The sequence below is a fragment of the Abramis brama genome, assembly GCF_963993115.1.
Source record: "Abramis brama genome assembly, chromosome: 12".
Lineage (NCBI taxonomy): Eukaryota > Metazoa > Chordata > Actinopteri > Cypriniformes > Leuciscidae > Abramis > Abramis brama.
This window is the reverse complement of record NC_139974.1, coordinates 21574777-21591300: the sequence shown is the minus strand read 5'-3', so window position 1 is coordinate 21591300 and position 16524 is coordinate 21574777. Positions and strand designations below refer to the sequence as shown.

At 38.6% G+C, this 16524-nt stretch overlaps 1 pseudogene across 1 annotated transcript in view; it reads left to right on the top strand.

The window, feature by feature from the left end:
- LOC311093029 (ubiquitin-conjugating enzyme E2 E2-like) overlaps nucleotides 1–16524 on the top strand; it is a 199171-nt pseudogene that overhangs the window by 168430 nt on the left and 14217 nt on the right. Inside the window, exon 5 of the transcript in view lies at nucleotides 14506–14652. The product of the transcript in view is annotated as a ubiquitin-conjugating enzyme E2 E2-like (transcript). The remainder of the gene's footprint in view (nucleotides 1–14505; nucleotides 14653–16524) is intronic.

The following is a 16524-nucleotide window of genomic DNA, read 5'->3' as shown; positions in this document are numbered from 1 at the left end:
ATAATAGAATCGTTAAGCACTGACGGAATGAAATAAGCCAATACTAAAGTCACGGTAAGTAGAATATTTGGTACCAGATAATGTGTAATCAAGATAATAATCAAGTATTAGAGGTATAATCAAGGATTTACAAGCTATATTTAAAAATAGAATAGTTAAGCACTGACGGAATGAAATAAGCAGCAAATTGTATATTAAGTAATTGAGATCTTTGGTATCAAAGAATGTGCAGGATACCAGGTATAATATACATTTTAACATTCAATTTACACATGACTACAACTGGGAACAAATACAATTAACAGCAGGAAATCTGGCTGTAGAGAACACAGCCAATAAGAATGTCTGGAGTGGCTGGGGTCTGCGTGGCATAGTGGGCTAAGAATTGCAGGACAGTCCAAGTCATGATAATCAGTGGTTCAGACCTCCAGAATGAGGCTGTGTAAATTGGCATATCTTCAATGATTCCTCGTGCGCCTGTATAAAGGACAAACAACTTCATCATCCCATATCCATCCAAGGAGCTGCCCTCAAGGCAGGGTCACGGGGAATTAAAAAAAAAAAAAAAAAAAAAATTTGATATAATTCACATATAGGCTATTATGATTTTATAATCGCTTCAAATGTGAAAAGTAATTAAAATGCTGTCAGTTCCACTTCCATTCTAGCCAACATGGCTGGTCGATTTTAGAGTAGAAATCCTTATATTTCAAAGCGGCTTGCCGCCAGCCGGCCGCGGTCCATTAGACGGAGGCAACCGCCAAAGAAAATTAAGCAGTCGGCCCGCCGGCGGCATCTCGCAAGAAATGGGAGTGACGTATTCGGCGGCAAACGTTTCATCCCCGCCAGCGGGACGCACCTAGCCGACAGCTTAGGGCCGGCGGTAAAAAGAAGCGTGCAGATATTTTTTGCTATCTGGGTAAGGAACTACATACTTCGTTAATACTCGAAGTAATTTTCCCACACGGGACAGCAACACTACAAAATTGTTATTTTACAATATGATGCATTGTTTTACATTAAACTACACAAAAGTATATAGTTTAAATGTATCAACCTTGAAAATATTCAGAAGTAAAATGCAACATGCAGTAATATAAATGCAAAACATTATAAAAACCCTGACAAGTTATTAAAAGTACTTTAGTGTAATAAAGTATCTCAATATTTATTCCATGAGTTAGCCCTGCAAACCTGTTGGTAGACAACTTAGTGGATAGTGAAAATATGCAGTCAAACACTCTGGAGACTATCCCAGATGATGTCCCACCAGCAGGAGGCCTTACCAGGGTCTCTATTGTGGAGCCCATCCCGGTCCAGCAGCACACCAGGGTCTCCCATTTATATTATGTACTGTAAATTTAAATGTTTATGTTGATTTTGATATGTTTAACGTATTTTGTAAATAGTTGGGGGGGAAAAGGTATAGAAGAATTTGTTTCATGTAGAAATTATGACTGTCATTACAAAAATAAACAATGTCCAGAGCAATGAATTATCTTTTATTTACACATTTAAAGTTGCATAAAAATAAATAAATGTACAGATTTTTTTTCCTTTTAAAAAATATAGGTGAAAAAAAGTTAAACAAGAATTATATATATATTTCTCAATAATTCTTTCAAGAAGAGAAAACAGCCTGTCCATCCTCTCCCTACTCTCCAGTGCTCTCCTTGCCTCTGCAGTCCCATGTCTTCTCTAATCAAGTCCAAAAACTCGTCCTCTCTGTCTCGCCTTCTTCGTGGTGCTGGTGCTGGTGCTGCTGCTGGTGTTGCCCCTGGCTCCTCCTCTTCTTGGTCACACACTGCTGAACTCGGCCCTGGTCTGTCCTCAGGGATTGAGGCAATGAGGACAGGGGGTTGGTGCAATGCCTCTGTCCCAACACCTCATCTCATCAATGAGGACAAACCAGGGCCAAGTTTCAGCAGTGGATTTCCCACTCACACCCTCTCCTGTCCCAGGACACGTGCAATCCTGGTGCGTTCACACCGGACGCGAATAGCGCGTCAGGCGCGAGTGATTTCAATGTTAATGGTGCGTTCACACCGGACGCGAATAGCGCGTCAGGCGCGAGTGATTTCAATGTTAAGTCAATGCAAAGACGCGTTACGCGCGTAAAAAATTCCTGCGGCGCGAATGAGGCGTTTAGCGCGGCGCGGTAGACGCGAATTCGCCTCATTCGCGCGTCAAGTTCGCGCGAATGACGCGAATTGAGCGTCTGGCGCGTTAAGCGCGTTACGCGCGAATGATTTTATTAGTGCTATTTGTGCATTCACGCGTTTGACGCGAATTCGCGTCTGCCGCCCGAGTTGAAAAATCTGAACTTCTGCGTCAATTCGCGCCGCGTTAACCAATCAGGAGCCTACTTGCATGCTGCTGTCACGTGGTGAAGTGACAGTTTATAATGTTATTTTATGTTTGGCCTCAATAAATTATTTTGTAATATGACTAAAATGCACAATAAAGCAAATAAAAACATAAAACTCGATTTCAATATATGAGAGATACTCATTTTGTATTGAATGCTATTTATTCCATATCTATTCTAGATTATATGAAACATTATTAATCTAATGTAAAGACAACAAACACAATTTAGTGTATAAAAACAAACAAAAATCACAGGACAGGTTTCACTTTTGAAGGCTGGCTCCATTTATTATCAAAACAAAAATAAATCACAGATTAGGTGCAGGCGAGGGTGAACCTCGAGCCGGGCTGTACAGCGTGGGCTCGTCAGGCAGCGACCACTCGAGACCGAGGCTTATACGGCCTACGCTGTCCTCGTCAGCGTCCTCACCGTTAGGTCCACCAAACCTACCTCCTGGAGCAAATTGTGAAACTCCTGAAACCCTCCGGAGGGTTTGGTGGACCCGAGTACAGCGACGATGTCCCCTACGCAGCTGTTTCTGCTCTCCAGAGCATATACGAGCGGTGATTCTCTCGATTAATGCTAATGCTCGATAAACAAAAAAAAGATGGCCGCCAACAGGTTTCGAAACTTTCGCCTCTGACGCGCGTGACGCGCGTAAATTTCGCTTCAAACTTTTGATTTTACGCGCGTCAATTTCGCTCTTGACGCGCGAATGCACACAAAGTGGTCACGCGTATAACTAGACGCGGCAGGCGCGAATTTTGACGCAGATTCGCGTTTGGTGTGAACGCAGCATTAGAAATCATGGAGGGGTCTGAAATTGTCATCGTAGGTGCATGTCCACTGTGAGAGACATAATCTAAAAAAAAAAATCCAGAAATCACAATGTATGATTTTTTAACTATTTATTTGTATGATACAGCTGCAAATAAGTATTTGAACACCTGAGAAAATCAATGTTAATATTTGGTACAGTAGCCTTTGTTTGCAATTACAGAGGTCAAACGTTTCCTGTAGTTTTTCACCAGGTTTGCACACACTGCAGGAGGGATTTTGGCCCACTCCTCCACACAGATCTTCTCTAGATCAGTCAGGTTTCTGGGCTGTCGCTGAGAAACACGGAGTTTGAGCTCCCTCCAAAGATTCTCTATTGGGTTTAGGTCTGGAGACTGGCTAGGCCACGCCAGAACCTTGATATGCTTCTTACAGAGCCACTCCTTGGTTATCCTGGCTGTGTGCTTCGGGTCATTGTCATGTTGGAAGACCCAGCCTCGACCCATCTTCAATGCTCTAACTGAGGGAAGGAGGTTGTTCCCCAAAATCTCACAATACATGGCCCCGGTCATCCTCTCCTTAATACAGTGCAGTCGCCCTGTCCCATGTGCAGAAAAACACCCCCAAAGCATGATGCTACCACCCCCATGCTTCACAGTAGGGATGGTGTTCTTGGGATGGTACTCATCATTCTTCTTCCTCCAAACACGTTTAGTGGAATTATGACCAAAAAGTTCTATTTTGGCCTCATCTGACCACATGACTTTCTCCCATGACTCCTCTGGATCATCCAAATGGTCATTGGCAAACTTAAGACGGGCCTTGACATGTCCTGGTTTAAGCAGGGGAACCTTCCGTGCCATGCATGATTTCAAACCATGACGTCTTAGTGTATTACCAACAGTAACCTTGGAAATGGTGGTCCCAGCTCTTTTCAGGTCATTGACCAGCTCCTCCCGTGTAGTTCTGGGCTGATTTCTCACCTTTCTTAGGATCATTGAGACCCCACGAGGTGAGATCTTGCATGGAGCCCCAGTCCGAGGGAGATTGACAGTCATGTTTAGCTTCTTCCATTTTCTAATGATTGCTCCAACAGTGGACCTTTTTTCACCAAGCTGCTTGGCAATTTCCCCGTAGCCCTTTCCAGCCTTGTGGAGGTGTACAATTTTGTCTCTAGTGTCTTTGGACAGCTCTTTGGTCTTGGCCATGTTAGTAGTTGGATTCTTACTGATTGTATGGGGTGGACAGGTGTCTTTATGCAGCTAACGACCTCAAACAGGTGCATCTAATTTAGGATAATAAATGGAGTGGAGGTGGACATTTTAAAGGCAGACTAAAAGGTCTTTGAGGGTCAGAATTCTAGCTGATAGACAGGTGTTAAAATACTTATTTGCAGCTGTATCATACAAATAAATAGTTAAAAAATCATATATTGTCTGGATCTGGATTTTTTTTTTTAGATTATGTCTCTCACAGTGGACATGCACCTACGATGACAATTTCAGACCCCTCCATGATTTCCAAGTGGGAGAACTTGCAAAATAGCAGGGTGTTCAAATACTTATTTTCCTCACTGTATATATAAAAATGGGTCTGGGGAATGTAACTCCCATACAGGCACAAAATAATATATATATTATTTTGTGCCTGTATGGGAGTTACGTTCCCCTGACCCATTTTTCCCTGAATTGTTCTAAAAAAGCAGAAAAGGGTACTTAACACGGGGTGCAATCTTAAGTGCATTGTTAACACTGCAAAATATGACACATCAAGACATGCAAAATATACTTAATATTTCTGTATACTCAAATTTGGTTAAAAACATATAGCTTGCATGACAGCACTACAAAAACACAAAATTGAAACCCCATTGCCTTATCTACTGCTTTTCTTATTGTTTTAGGCTTTATACACTGTAAAAACTAAAGGAGCCTCAAATATCCTGTTGGATACTCAAGGAACTTCAAAATGTAATTTAGGTGCCTCTAAGATATTTCTCCTATAGTAGGGTTACTGGAGGAGCATTGACAATCTTTGAGATTCTTGCTGGAACTTATGGGATCCTTTAAGCACTTTGTATTTAGTTCAGAGGTTCTGGAGTCACCTTTTCATTACCATGAGACCTCGAAGTGCTTTGGGGGAAAATAGAGGAACCTGAATGCGATAAAAGGGTTATTGGAAGATCTTTTAACATTTAAGTGGTTCCTGGAAGATCTCTTATGTTAAAGCCAGCATCTGGAGGAACCCAATGGTTCAGTGAGGCCAGAATAAGATTATTATTATCCTATTATTATTATTATTATAGGCTACTTAAATTTGATTCAGTATACATACCCAGGTGAAAAAGACATACTATTAAATGTATTAAAAATGTACTTGAGTGTGTTTTTAGTAGACCTACTACAATACAAATATACTTTAATGCATTTTAATACATTTAACAGTAGCCTACGTCTTTTCCACTTGGGTTACATATATTTAGTATAGGCCTAGGCTATTTTATTAAGTAATTTAAGCCTTAAAAAACAACACTAAATAATAATAATATTATGAAGAAGAAGAACCAGGAGGAGAAAAGTTGTATTCTGTCACGAAACTGCTGCTATTCCTCTGCTGTCGTCACTTCAGTGATGCTCGCGCTGCTCGCGCGCAACAACAATAGTATCCACTGACGTCATCGGGTTTGAAAGTAAAGGCTCCAGTCCTCTCATCAAAGCTTCCGCCGTTTGTTCGGCTCTCCGTTACAAGGTTTGTAAACTCGCAAATAAATATAAATACAGAGTCTACTCACTATATATTCAAACACACATATACTGTATATAAATTCAATTTATTATACATTACTACTTTTTTACAGTGTTTACCACTCGTTTATTGCACAGTATCTGGTATGAAGGTTTTAGCCGCGATGCTAACTAACGTTACGTTGATCTAATGTAACCAAATGGAAATGATTGACTTATTGTCTTAGATTGATTTAGTCATTCAATTCAACATATTCTGTACAACTGTGTCTTCAAATTGCTGATATAGCCTAACTAATTTAGCTGATTCCTGCTGTCATTGGCGTTTGTTATGAATAACAAAAGCAGGTTAATATAGTTTGGTCTGTTTTTGTTTAGCCTAACTTTACTTACTAACGTTACATGTGCCCCCATTCTCTCAAATACGTTACAATTTTAAAGCCATTTACTGGTCAATAAATATTATGTTGTGAATAATCAGCTTTTTTTCTTTTGTATCCCCAGAACAACCATTACATTTTCTAAAATAATCTGAACATTTCAGTGGCAACATTGAATTACAGTAAGTTACCTGCACCACATGCAAGTACTTTATTACTATGAACTTTCTCTGTGTGCAATTGTATTGTTTGACTGTATACTAGTGTTTTTTTAATCAGTTATTCTCTGAAAATCTTCCCTCATGCTCTCAAATCTCATTCATGTTACTCAGAAAAATAATATTAGGTTTGGGTCACAAATAATGCTATGCATTTTTTTCTTATATCTTTATCATTTGCATTTGAATATAAGACATTTTAATTCTGAATTATAACTTCAAGTTTAGTCTTTTTCGACAAAAAAAAAGGAAAAAGCTATTATGGCTTCAGAAGACTTACAACACAACCCATAACACATGAGTTGTGAACTCATTGATTATTTTTAGGATCTTTTCTGGGACATTTTTGGAGCTTAACCATTTTTACATAAATTGTTGCATTGAATTGAACTAGACAAGTGTACATAAGAATGGTTTCCTGAATGATTTACACAAATTTTTTCTGCTTGTTTCATGCAGTGATCGGTAAGCGATCGGTGACTGGGGTTCTGAGATCTGCTTTTGGGTTCCACAGACAGAAAGTCAAACAGGTTTGGAACGTCACAAGGCTGAGGAAATTATTTAAATTTCACAACTATCACTTTAATAACCTTACTAACAGTAAATTTTGTACTTTGCAGGGATCTCGGTAAGCTGAAATACAAGTTTGAACAAGAATAAAAATCCTCCTGTAGACCTGAAAATCACTGAAGTGCCTGGACCATCCACCAGAACAGAGGAAAAACACTCGGAAATCGAAGCTGCGGCACCTCTTAATTTTTTTAACTCTTTAAGTAACTCACACCAACTTGGTCCCATAGTGACGTTTTTGACCACAAACGAAATTGCTGACTATGTAAATTCTTATTGAAGTGACTGGAATTCACCAGTGAACATTCACAGAACAACAGATAATTTTACTGCACCTTAACTCTGTTATAATGGAAAATGTTTTCTGCTTGTTGTGACATAAGGAATACTGTTTCCGGGTCGAAGTCTCTACTTCTACTTCCTCTATCTTGTTTCATGAGAATACTCAACAACCATTTATGAACACTGTTGATTCAAGTCACACATTTAAGCTTTTCAAAAGCCATAGTGTACATTACAGTCTCCAGTCTCACGGCATCCCAGACTTCAACATTTTATGATTCAAAATAGCTGAATAACTAACCATCAGAGATTTCGGTATAGAGATAAAGGTTAGGATCATAATTTTCAGGAATATTACAGCACAATGGCCCTCATTTATCAATCTTGCGTAGAAACGGGCGTATATATTGGCGTAAGATTATGCTTACACTCCTCTCATCGCCTGATTTATGAAGCTGTGCGTACCTTTGAAATTCTGGTGTATGCAATACCTGCCCTTGATAAATGCCGCGGCTGAAATCGATCGTCATTAGAATAACACGCCCCTAATATATTCAAGTCTCCGCTCCCCCCACGCCCTCATTTTACGCCATGGACACACGGAAGACGGCAAAGAAGAGAAACTTCTTTGAGAAAGAGAAAGCGAAACCAGGGAAGTGGAAAGAAACAAAATTGATTTCTAGATTTTTATTATTAATGACGCTTATTGTTATTTAGAAGAAGAATGTCGTTATTATTATTTGTATTATTATTATTATTATTATTATTATTTAAAAGAAGAAGAATGGCATTTTTATTATTTTGTCAGTCTGAATTATTTTTTTGGTCATTGAAAGCCTTTCATTACTAAACCCAGTCCGTGCATACCTGCCGGGCCTAACCCTGGCCTAACCATCGTTTCAAAGAATAGAACAACGGCGAGCGCGTCGAGTATAAACGCCTCGTCCGTTTGGGGAGGTGCGCGCGCAGTCTGCGGAGACTCGCGCTGCGGAGCCAGGCGAAAGTATAAACAAGGCTTGAAACGTCAGGTAAAGCGCACAGGCTCGCAACTTAAGGAATACATATGCCTACAATTCAAATGCTTTGGTAAAGTCACACAAATTAAACATTGAAGTCCATGTTGCACAAAAATAAACACTGAAGTTTATAATTACTATGATGTTGGTTTTTTACAGTGGGTCATAATATATTATATCTTTTAGTTTGTCAGTGCGTTTTGTGGTGTTAGGAATTGTTTTTTTGCGCATTCCCGCACTCAAAACGTGCGTACACCACCTCCTGAGCTGGCGTAGGATTTGAGCGTGCCGTACGCCAACGTCCATATTGATAAATCTCAAAGTCAACGTGGTTTTGGGTGTACGCCAGGTGTACGCTGGAAATTTGGTGTACGCACTTTTGATAAATGAGGGCCAATGAGTGTATATTAGCACTGTTTGTTTTTGGCATCTGATAGAGCTTTTGTACTTGGAAACAGTGATGTCAGACTTAACATCGGACTGAAACACAAATGTTTTAAAGTTAAGTAAAGATGGACATTTTTAATTAATCAAAATGTAATTTTTTTACATTGATTTATTTCGTGGAACATATGCGTTTCCATGCATTTTGTTGAGATGTCTTTTCTTGTATAGCCTATTGTATAAACATGGTTGATTATTCATGTTGCTTATGTATTATACTATTTTTTGTGTATTCATTGATATTAATCTATAGTTAGCTTTTTTCCCATGTGCATGGAAGTGTATCATATAAAAATGAATATCAAATATGTAAATATAGCTGCGAGCAGCGATTGCGGGCCCAAGCCGGTGGCACCGCCACCCTGGTGCCTTTAGTTACACTAAAGCCACCGGGGTGGCGGTGTCACCGGCTTGGGCCCTCCATCGCTGCTCGCAGCTATATTTATATATATATATATATGCCAGTTGGTGGCGCTATAACTTTGACTCCCAATAGTTACATCCATCTGATCGGCCTCTTACCACGAACACACTGCTGAAGTTTCATCAAGATCAGTTAACGTATGCAGAAGTTATATTACTTCGTGTTTCTCTTTTCTCGCCATTGTTTCCTCGCCATGGCCAAACCGTTCGAGACATCAAAAATCCGTCCGGAATTTATCATCCTCAATGTCTTGACTTCATGCTGACCGAGTTTGGAGGCGATTGGATGAATTCTCTAGGATGAGTACATCAAATTCCACAGCATGCGTTTTTCAAACAACCCATAATAGCCGACTTCCTGTTGGGCGGAGCTAATAACTTAGAGTGCGGAAGTTGTTCGGCCCGATGAGATCTATATGTGTACCGAGTATCATATTAATTCATGCAAGCGTGTTTGATATATAGACCAAGTTTTTAGACCGTGTCCAAGGGGGCGCTGTTGAGCCCCCCTGCCACGCCCGGGTACCAGCTTCAGCCCGGCTCTGATGACTGTGGGTTCTGACCTGTGTGGAAAGTTTCAAGAGTTTTTGAGCACGTTAAGGGCCCCAAAAGCCCCTGAAACCTTGAAGAACAAAGATTAAATGGAATAGACAAATCCCCCCCCCCCCCCTCCCTCCACACACACACACAGACACACAGAGAGAGAGAGACAATTCTCCAGAAAATCCACATTCAAACCAAAATATCTGACTTCCTGTGGGTCTGAGGTAATGACTGTAAATTAGAAAGGTGTCCTGCTTGATGAGAACAATACACCTACCAAGTTTTGTGATTCTAGGAAAAACTAAGCCCCCATTTTTGACTAAAGGTGGCGATACTGAGCCATTCCACCACGCCCATTTCTGAAACTTTGCACATGTCTACTGTATAATAAATGTGATGTGTCTGTCGAGTTTCATGCATTTTCAAGCATGTGAAGAGTCTCAAAAGCATCAAAAAAGAATATTAAAGTTTGATGCGTTGCCACGGCAACAGTATCTAAGATATCAATAATCCTTTCACAGGTCTACATCTGCCGTGTGTCTACATTATACACATAAAGTTTTAAGCAAATCGGGTAAAAATAAGAGAGTGATTTCAAAGCATTTTGAAAGTGACACACTTCCTTTTGCCAGTTGGTGGCGCTATAACTTTGACTCACAAAGGTCACATCCATGTGATCGGCCTCTTACAACGAATACACTGCTGAAGTTTCAGCAAGATCAGATAATGTATGCAGAAGTTATAACACACTTCCTGTGTCCCATTATTCGCCATAAATTCGTTTCCTCGCCACGGCCAAACCGTTCGAGATATCAAAAATCTGTTCGCAAGAATTCATCCTCAATGTCTTGACTTCATTCACACCGAGTTTGGTGGCGATCGGATAAATTTCCTAGGAGGAGTATTTCACATTCCATTGTATGCGTTTTCCAAACAACGTATAATAACCGACTTCCTTTTGGGCTTTTGTAAAACTTAGAGCACGAAAGTTGTTCGGCCCGATGAGATCTATATGTGTACTGAGTTTCATATTATTACATGCAAGCGTGTTTGATTTATGGACCAAGTTTTCGGACACCATTCCAGGGGGCGCTGTCGAGCCCCCCTGCCACGCCCGGGTACCAGCTTCAGTCCGGCCCTGATGGCCGCGGGTTCTGACCTGTGTACAAAGTTTCAAGAGTTTTTGAGCATGTTAAGGGCCCCAAAAGTGGCAAAAAGGCACAAAAAAAAATAATGAAAAAATAAAAAAAAAAAAATAAAAAAAAATAATCCTTACGAAAACAATAGGGCCTTCGCCCTTTCAGGGCTTGGGCCCTAATAAACAATTCTTATTTTGTATTTGGTTCAATTTGTTTATTATAATAGAAGTCAAAGGTAACCATAGTAACAACATGAAATTAAATATTAAAAAAAAAATGAAATTTGGTTCCTGGAGGCACCCAAAGTGGTTCCACACAGTGCCTAATATAAGAGTTCCTCAGGAAACCTGTGTGGTTCCTCAGAGAACCACCCCTTTTTAAAGGGTGCCTAGAGGATCTACAGATGGTTCCGCCGGTGTGGCAAAGTGAAGAACCCCAAAAGGTTCCTCCAGGCACCTTTTATTTTTACAGTGTAGGGTGAGTGATATTTCTTATAATACACAAGTGAGATAGACTAGTGCAAATATTACAAATAGGTTGTTAAACTAATAACGTTATTACCACAAGTTTTGCCTAAACCTACCTGACAAATGAAGCCATGCAATGGTGACGATGAAGTTTATAATAAACTTTAACTCTGTTTTCACTAGCTATTTGAGTAAATTAAAACATAATACTTACATTTAAATGTGAATTTGCTGTCCACCACCGATCTCTAGTCTCGGCCGCCTTTAAAAATAAATAAATAAATGCTGTCGTCAACGGTGCGCAATGACTTATGGGGTAGGATAGGGCAGGATAGGCCGCTAAGTGTCCATTTATGTATCCTTCCTTTCACGGGGAAACAAAGGGTGCATTTGGCGTCGCTTTTGAATCAGGGTAGCCTTCGTCGCGGCGCGATGACGCAACCGTCCTTCGAATACGGCCTTCGGAGGATGCAGAATTGAATTGGGACAGCCTTCATCGAGCCGCGTGACGCAATCGGCCTTCAAATGCGACCTTCCAAGGATGCAGCCTTTGAATTGGGACGTCCTTCGTCGCGCCGCTGTGACGCAATCGGCCTTCAAATGCGGCCAATCGGCCTTCAAATACGGCCTTCGGAGGATGCAGCCTTCACATTGGGACACAGCTATTGTGTCCAGCTCACTCAGGGCGGGTCTGGGCTCAAACTGAAGTGTCACTCAACAGTCGTGGGAGGGGCCTGCTCAATTCTACATCACATTGCGCCGAATCTGAGAACAGCTCATTCTGAGACAGTGCTTATGATTTATTGAGATTGTAAAAAAAACACTGGGTGGATTTTTATCATTCTAGGGTGGTTTTGCTCACACACTGCCAACACACATTTATGTTCAAACACCATGTAAAAGTGAATTTTGCATAATATGTGCCCTTTAAATTTTTTTTTGAAAATCTAAAAATGCAGAAAGTTCTAAATGAAATTAATGAAATTATTGATTTAAATAGTTTTTTTTCTTTTTTTTTCTTTTTTTTTCTGGGGCTTATACCATGAAGACAGTTTAGGTGGATAGCCAGGTATGTTTCAATTTAATTTGTGCCAACCCTGGGTTTTAGGGACCATGAAAGTGGCTCAGCTTTTAGCGGTGTTCATCACCATAGTAACTTATACTCCATGGCTAACCTTTTCCAGGGCAGGTTATGTTCGAGGTAAGAGATCTCAAACCGAAATTGGACCAATCAGTTGTGAGCAAAGTGACACATCTCGGATGCAATAAACTCTCTCCCCCAGTTTTTAAAAGATAGTAAAACTATTTTAAATACAAAATTGATCAGTTTTTAGCTATTATTTATTATAAACATTTTATATGATTTATATATTATTTATATAATTAAATATACCCCTAATCCATTACACATGAGCAATTTTAGTTAAAACATTATTATTAAACATTTAGTTTATTATTATTATTATTATTATTATCATCATCATTATTATTATTATATTATATAAAAAAACAGTAAAATTACAATAATTAATTTTAATTTTAATAATTTTGTTGCTTTCACACAGCACTTACATAAGTGCTCCTTAAATAAGTTAATTAAATAAATACATGAAACATTAATTTGAGTTTAATTAATTTTAATATGTGCAAAGAAGAGTTGTGCCGAGTACTGCTGGTCCATTCACTCTTTCATTCCAAACAGCACCAGAATTCCCATCCTGTCATGACGGGATTGGTGTTGTTACCATGGAAATCCTCCCCTGCAGTAAAACAGATATTTTTCATCCCCTTGGGAGAGGTTGCTAGGCAACATTGCCTGAACCAATGGGGACTTGTTACAATTAGTTTGAGCTTATGGAAAGGTCAGAGGATGTGTGATGTACACCAGGGTCATGGAGCTCCTAGCCTCATTTCTGCTCACTCATAAAACTTTTGCTCATAGAAGAGAAAGAACAATAGAGACTTTTGGCAAAGCCACAAATAATTGAAAAGATTTTTTTTTTCTGCCAGGGGTTGTGGGTAATTTCCAGACTTATTGCCTTGTTGTACAAATCTGGTAATTTCTTGAGCTGCAAAGTCAAATACTGTGATAATTTCATAGCAGGGTTGTCAGTGAGTCTGTTTTTTATTTATTTTGAATTATTCTTATTTATTTGTTTTCTTCAATAAAAATTGTGAAAATGATGCAAATGTAAAACAAAAACTAACATTTGGAGGAGGACAAATACATTTTTTGAGAAAAAGTATTCAAGCACTGAAATAGGGCAACTCATGATGACAAGGAAATCCTCTCTCACACTTCCTGTCTGCACACTGAAGCAGAGGAAGCCAAAGACAGTCTCTGAACACAGTGGCTGCTGCAAATGGTTCCTGGTTTTTTCTCTCTATTTTTTTTTTCTTTTTTTTTTCTCCATCTGTGTCTGTGGAGTCTGGAGAATATCTCTGGAAATATCTCTGGAGACGAGATTTCTTGTGAACAGACTCCCAGTCGATCTCTTGTTTGTTGCGTGTTGTGTTATTGGCATTTATACAGATCTAGGAAATACCTTGTTTTGTGAGCATGGTGGTTGCTGAGGCACACGCTAGCACTAAATAAACCTGTTCGTAAATGCATTTACACTTTGAGTTTTATGTGTAAATTTTTGCTTTAATGAGACCTCAAAGTTGTTCCACGTTGTATCTTCATATCAGCTACATTAACAAGAAACAATGTGTAAACCCAGATTGTCTTGCTCACATATGCACAGACTCGTATACATCTGTGCACTGCAGTTAAAAATCCTGAAAAGTCCCATTGGGATTGATTCCAATTATCAAATTATGATAGAAATTCTATTAGCTTTCCTTCAGGCTTTTTGACAAGAACCAAATTCAGATATGAGCCTAAACAGCTGTCCTCAGTTCCAGCAATCTCTTGGTAGCCAAATATTCTGGCACAGTAATGCTATCCCATAATTGCTCATTACCACACAGTGCCTAGCAGTTTGCACCACAAACACACATTTTTTAGTTCATATTCAAAGACTATGTCACACTAAAGAGGATTGCATAATCTGCATATTTTTGAATCAGTCTAATGTTTAAGTGCAGCTCTACTTTTCTGCATTGAACTGGTTGTGCTTTATTTTTAGTGCCGGCCAAAAAGGAGACAACATTTATGAGTGGAGGTCCACTATCCTGGGTCCTCAGTGTATAAGGGAGGAGTGTTCTTCCTGGACATCGTTTTCACACCAGACTACCCCTTCAAAACACCCAAGTTCAGAGCCTTCTCCCAGACAGTAAATTCTGTCATCGTTCACTCGTTCATGTCAGTTTTAGTCCATTTAATTTGTATTTTTCTTTGGAATGCAAGTTATTCTTTTAAATCTCTTTCAAATGAAAGCATACAGAGATCACAAAATGATTTGTTGAAATTAATATAAAAAAAATTATCGTAAATGGTTGCATTCAATTTATTTTATCTACATTTAAACAAATGCATTAAGTTTAACTAAAATTGATTAAATTCAACTTAATGCATTTGTTTTTTCTCAGTTTCTGGGGATGAAATGAGTATTAAAGCCATCTTTCAACCATCTAATAGTCTTAAAATATTTTAACAACATTTAATGCAAGTGAACTTAAAACAAACTTCACATAAACACATTATAATAAATGTCACATTTAGCTGTGCTTTTAATATAGTGTGTCGTATATAGTGTATATAGTAATATAGTGATGATTTTGTCTCAGCTCTCTCTGTTTGAATGTGAGCTGTGATTTAATTTTCCCCCCCACTAAGATTATTTTGTGCATTCATTTTCTCTGAATGTGTAAAAAATAAAAAAAACATTTATAATAAAATATAAATAAAATAAAATAAAATAAGTTGGAGTGATTCATATGAAAAGATTATGTTAATTGCCCTTTAACTGTCCGTTGACACTCCCAACTCTTCAAGGACCATTTTGTGCTGATATTACGTGTTTGAGAGTCGTCGTCGTATCTCTAACTGAAGACAGAAATAGATGTGTTTATAGGCAAAAATGTTTTTTTGTTTTGTTTTTTTTTACATAAAAGACAGTTAAACTACTCAAGAAACCAGGGTTTAGTGTCTGTCACTTCAGAAAAAAAAGTTAATTTGTTCATTAAAACCTTGTCGAGACTGATAATAGTCCAAAAGAGAGCTTGATCTTAGATCAATAAACTTCCCAGACTTAATTTTCCCCGTCAGCCTTCTGTAGACCCACATCAGCACAGCTTTCACTTTCACTCTACTCACTGCTAGATAGCTGTTAACATCTTGTGTGGCCGTATAGAACACATTGAAGTGAGGATATGAGAAGAGGGTGGGGGAAGATTTGTAATTTAATGAGAGATAATGATCAGATAATGAAGAGACGATGACATGATACAGAATGTGTTGTGAGTGACCCTCAGGGCTGATTCAAAAACATTTCAAAATGATTTGCTTCACCAAAAATACTAAAATATTCAGAATCTAAATACTTGCTCAATAAATGGGCAGAAAATGTATATGAATTTATCACTCACCTTGTTGCCAATCCAACATGTGCAATGTACATTTACAGTGCTATTGACACTTGTATCCAAAGCAAATTAGAATGCATTCAAGCAATACATTTTGGAATTCATTATGTGACATCATAAGTTCTGATACATTTTTGTAAGCTGAGCTCTAATGAGCCCTAGTTTTTAACCTGAAGAACCCTGTGATATTTTAAGTTATCTCTGGAAATAAAAATAAAAAAAATAAAAAATATAACAGTATTTTTTCCAGTAAAATATCTAATCATCCATAGAACAAGATACATTTTGCTTGAGAATCAAAAAATGAAATAAACATACTGTATTTCTCTGGGCTTTATCAAAACCTTTAGAAACAACAAATAATGTCTTTAGTGGTGGTAATCTTAATTTTAATCATAAGAGTTCTTCTTTCAGGACTTCTTTCTGTTCACAAAAAAACAAAAATGTTTTCATCTGACTTTTTCGGTGTTTCAGTCAGGACCACTTCGTCAAGTATACAAATTTATTACAATTATAGCATACAGTTAGTTTTTGGTGGTATGGTTCTGTTCTGGGCAAAACTCCCACGCCTGTCCATGCAACTGCCTGGACAGAGCAGGGAGAGCAGCAAGACAAATCCA